General features: G+C 37.7%; 1 long non-coding RNA gene across 3 annotated transcripts; it reads left to right on the forward strand.

Moving 5' to 3' along the window:
- The first annotated feature begins 2721 nt into the window (after positions 1-2721).
- LOC146511645 (uncharacterized) lies at positions 2722-4955 on the forward strand. Of its 3 annotated transcripts, XR_014876161.1 has the most exons (5): positions 2722-3119; positions 3300-3436; positions 3523-3743; positions 3823-3888; positions 3992-4952. It is a non-coding gene; the product is annotated as an uncharacterized LOC146511645 (long non-coding RNA). The 3 variants fall into 3 exon arrangements; XR_014876160.1 differs by having other exon boundaries at positions 2724-3119; positions 3823-4953; XR_014876162.1 differs by having other exon boundaries at positions 2725-3119; positions 3608-3743; positions 3823-4955.
- The last annotated feature ends 488 nt before the right edge of the window (positions 4956-5443 follow it).

Here is a 5443-nt window from a genome sequence, read left to right on the forward strand (position 1 = left end):
ATCTGAGTTGATGAATGCTGAAATTATTGTTATTGATGAGATTTCGATGGTTTCAAAACCCCTTTTTGCTTATGTGGATGCAAGACTGAAACAAATCAAAGGCACTCAGAGACCTTTTGGTGGAATGTCAGTTTTAGCTGTTGGAGATTTTTACCAGCTGCCACCAGTGCGACAGTCTAAACCTCTCTGTGTTTACGATCCAGAACAGATTGACCTATGGCAGGAACATTTTCAGATGATCACTCTAACCGAGATCATGCGTCAGAAAGATGATGTTGCCTTTGCAGAGATGTTGAACAGGATTAGAGTGAAAGAAAAGACAGATGAGCTTTCTCAGTGCGACAGAGATTTGTTGTCACAGGCTGTGACTGCACCAGAAGAATGTCCAACTGAGGTCTTACACATTTATGCCACCAACAAGAATGTGGAATCCCATAACACAGATACCCTGAAGAAGCTTCATTCAAACATCATAATCATCACTGCAGATGATTTCCAGAAGGATAAACGTACAGGCAGAATGGCACGAAGAGACAAACCATTTACAGGTGGGCGAAATGATTTACCCGACACTCTGAACGTTGCTGAAGGAGCTCGAGTGATGCTGACCAGAAACTTGGACACACTAAACGGTTTGGTCAACGGTGCTTTTGGTATACTGGTAAAGGTGGTGAGATCTGAAAATGATGGACACATAATTAAACTGGGGCTCAGAATGGACAACCGGCAGCCTATGAGACACAACCGCAGTTCTAATGCAGCATCCGATGATCTGGTTTACATTGAGAGAGCAGAGGAGAGTCTGAAGTTTAAAGGAGCGGTACGCAGACAGTTTCCTGTAAAGCTAGCATTCGCCTGCACAATTCACAAAACCCAGGGTCTTACAACACAGACAGCTGTAGTTTCAATGAAGAACATTTTTGAACCAGGTATGGCTTATGTTGCTCTCAGCAGGGTGACATCTCTCAGTGGACTCTATTTGCAGGACTTGGATGAGAAAAAGATTTACGCCAATCCCGAGGTAACTGCAGCGCTCCAAACCATGAGACAAGCCAGCGTTGAGGAAATGATGCCTCTTCTTCAGGTCAGAGAAACAGCCAGCAGACCTGACACTCTTACACTGATCCATCACAATACGGAGGGTTTGCCATCTCACATCAGTGACATCAAGAGTCATCATGAAATGTGCTTAGCAGATGTTTTGTGTCTCACTGAGTCTCACCTCCAAGGCTCCTTTGTTGCAGATAGTCTTCATTTGGACGGCTACACCATGTTCAAACGCAACAGACATGTGTCCTACACAAACTTTCCTCACATGGCCAGCAGAAGTGGTGGTGGAGTTGTTGTGTATTTGAGGAATCATTTTCAGGTTCAGGTAAAACAGTATCTGCATAATGTCACTGATCTTGAGTTTTTAGTGTTGAAGGTTCAGGCTCCATTCCCTGCGCTCATTGCGGTTGTGTACAGACCCCCTGACTACAGTTTGACACCGTTCATGCAAAACCTGGTAAGTCTTTTAGATTCACTTGAAATAATGGACTGTCACCCAATAATTGTGTGTGGAGATTTTAATGAAAACCAGTTGCAGAGTGGAAGAAAACAGATTCTGGAGCAGTTTCAGTCGAGAGGGTATTCACAGCTGATCACTTCTGCCACTACAGACAAGAACACCCTGCTTGACCTCATTTTTCTTTCTCAGCCACAGAAAAGCCTCCATTCAGGTGTTCTGAGAACATATTACAGTTACCACAACCCTGTGTTTTGTGTCCTGTCCTCAAGCCAATCATGAAGTCGTGTGGTGAGTTTTGAAACAATTACAGATCATGTTTGTTACAGAGTTTACTGATTGTAGAACATGAAAAAGATTTTTCATTGAAAAAATTGTCTTCCCTACTCTGTTTGTAAGAAGACCCTTTATTATTGCAATGTTATTAATCATTTCACCAAATCATGGCTGTACTTCATGCAGAGCCGGGAGATCTGCTTTCTGTTATCATGCACCTCAGATCTGAAATATGCTGCAAAAAGTATTAAACGGACATAATTTATTTTTTATTCTCATGTTTTAAATGACTAAATCTACTAATGCATTTTTTCATGGATGTTAATTGTCATCTCCTTTTTTGATACTTTTTTTTACTCTGACGTATGTATCTCAACAAACAAGATCTTCCCCTCCAAGGGCTTTCAAATATGAAATAGTAAATAAATAAATCCCAGATAAATGCAGGTATTTATTATGGGTCACATGAATAAATACAGACAATTATATTTTCTTGATTAAAGTAGATTTTGTAGAATCAAATGTTTTTGGGATGAATGAGGTTTTGCTTATCATGTTTTACAGGTAAAAAAAATTCAAAGTTTTAAACTATCTTTAGGCTACCAGAGATGTCTATAATGATACATTATGTAGAGAAAAAAACATTAGTACAGCTTACAGAATATGTATAAAAACTGATTTAGAAGTACATGGAAAGTTTGTGCATCCATTTTCTGACTTGGCCTTTATCTGGGTGGGTTTGGGTTTGGGTGGATAAAGGCCAAGTCAGAATTCTCTGAGCAGCTGGAAAAAGCTGCTAATAAACAAAGACATCAGAAAGTGGGGGCTTTAGGTGTAGCCCCCGCTTTCTGACGCACTAATTAGATTTAGTAACTGACACCCCATACCAGCATTACATAGACACTTGGGGGCTGAGATGGGTGGGTGGGGAGGGTGGGTGGTGTTAAAAGCACTTTACGTTTTGTAGATGTATTTTTTTCAGACAGGGCACACACAGTCCTGTTTCCTTTGTGGGAAAACCTTCAAACATCACCATCCTCAGCTGAAACAACAACATCTTAACACCATCTTCATGAACTGCTGAGCCAAACCTGATCCATCACTGCTGGACTGCACAGATAACTACATGCCACACAGAGACTGCTGTTTTATGAACTGCCATACCAGTGTGTCTTCAATGGAGAAGATGACACACCCATCACCTGACCTCCTGCCTGATCTGGAGACCATCATCATGCTGCCACACTACACACCTCTGAGACCATCAATGATGACTCATACTGAGGAAACTGTATTTCCTGTCAGAGATGCTCAGTGATCCTCAGAGCAGAGAGAGGTATGATTCTTTATCTTTGATAAAAATGTCAGTGTTTTTAATTCAATTAATTAATTTAAATCCTGTTTATTGCACAAATAATTTCACACTCAAATGATTATACTTGTTGACACTTTTTGAGTTTTAATTCACATTATGGATTACAAATCTATGCTTTTTCTACTCTGTCTCTCTGTGCAGGTATTGCTGTCTTCTGAGTTCTTCAGTGTCCCAACTGAGACATTCAAACCTCATTGCAGAGCTCATGTCTTTCCTCACCATCATGTGAGTGTGAGATTGCTCTGGATTCTGGTTATGTGGCCTGCAGCACCTATAAGGTATTTCAAAATTGTTCATTGTATAACTTATTTGTAGTTTTTAGGCCTTAACACAAATAAAATGTTCATTTTTCTGTATTTTTTAGAACAAGCTCGTCCTGCATGCCTGCATTCCAGCTTCTTAGACTTTACACAAGTGGACAGAGTATCAGTGTTTGACCGCTCTTATAGACACCGACTTCTGTCAACTCACTGCTACTGATCTGGCACATCACTCCAGGAAGACAGGGCTGCAAGCCTGTCATCGTTTCCAGTGTGACTTTGCATTCTTGGGATAGCATCAGATTTTTCCCACAAATATTCAAAGGTAACACTTATTTTGAGCTTATTTATTAAATGTCTTCCATTGTGTAAATTATACTTGATATGTTTTTGTCTTCTTTTAGATTTAGATGCAGTGATCGGATGTGCTGCAGCTTTGTTAACTGTTTGGAAAACATCTGTTTGTGATGGTATTTAAAATTACGCTTTAAGGTGACAGTTTCCATGTAATTTCAGTCCTTTTTCTAAACAAAAACATTTTTTAATTAACATATTTTTTATTTGTTTTACCAGCACATCATTGGTCAAAGTTAAAAAGAGCCACATGTTGCACCAACAATGAATTTTTGACTCGGTTTGTGTCACCAGATTTAACAAACAATATCAGACCTATGAAATAAGTAATTGCACCATTTTTGGATAAATGTGCAATTATATTGTGCAATGTGCAATTATAATTATATGTTTTGTATTTTCAATTGTTGAATAATTATGTTGTAGAACAAACCCAATCTGTTTAACCAAACAACATAACTTGTTTGGTTAAATAGTGGATTTGTATAATTTTAGTCTATAAGTATAGCAAGCTGAATTCATACAAACACACAGCTCTAAATCTTGAATTGTAGGATGCACAATAATGATCATTTAATTATTATGGACATTTAAATCAGAATCTATTGAACCATTACACGTATTCTTTATAGAGATTACACAACCTCAAAATGCGAAAAAACAAGAGTGTTTAAGAGGATAAATAAAAACAGCTCAAAGTGTGTTTGTATGAATACTGCCTTAGTATGGGGTGTCAGTAAGTACATGAGTATAGAATAGGTGTAACAGTGGTTTTCCACATCTGTGCTTAGACCGCTCTAATATATATAGATAATGGGTCAGACATATAGTTTGACCCATTAAGTCTATTTGAAAAGTTTATGAAGTTCATGAAGATCACATCCAGTCATATGTGTTTCTGTTTATCATTTTATGAGGTCACACAGCTGACATGAGTTTTGATCACAGTAGAACCATAACATTCATGTTAATGAGTCTACTGTTTACAGCTACTTTATGATAAATTTCATCCTGGTCACAGCACTATGTGAAAAGCTGTAAGAGGTAAAGTTAACCCAATTAATACCTGATCATAAATCACTCTCTAACACAGGGCAGTGATTATCTTTCAATGTAATTTATTCCACAGCAATGTTCTTTATTTGATCCCTGTTTCTTTAAATATGTGCATCAATTGTTCAGCTGTGTGACTTGCCATACCTGAAATATATCACAATGTGAACTTCATTTCAACAGTATTCTGTAGTTTATCATCAAATCAGGAAAGCTAATCTAAAACTAAACTAAATGAAAAAAAGAAGCTCTTGAGAGTTGTAATTAAGTAGTTGTAATGTTGTTTATCCTTGCCATACGGGATGTGCACAAAACTCCAGCAAATCAGAGAATATATTTTGTCTCTCATTTCCTGTTTATATATGTATATATTTTTGCAGTTAATAGCCTATCATGTGTCTGTGCATCTTAGGGCCATAAATGTAAACATGGCAAACAAGGATGTATTCACAATTCCAACGGATGCTTCAATTGTTTGTATAGATTTTAGATTAATTTGTAATGTAATTAATGTAAATTAATGTAACTATGTAAAAATCGTGTTTCTGTTCTGTGTCCTGTTCTGTTTGTATATGTGTGTGTGTGTGTTTTCTTTTTTTTGTGCTGCTGATACAACCA

The sequence above is a fragment of the Neolamprologus multifasciatus genome, chromosome 9 (assembly GCF_963576455.1).
Source record: "Neolamprologus multifasciatus chromosome 9, fNeoMul1.2, whole genome shotgun sequence".
NCBI lineage: Eukaryota > Metazoa > Chordata > Actinopteri > Cichliformes > Cichlidae > Neolamprologus > Neolamprologus multifasciatus.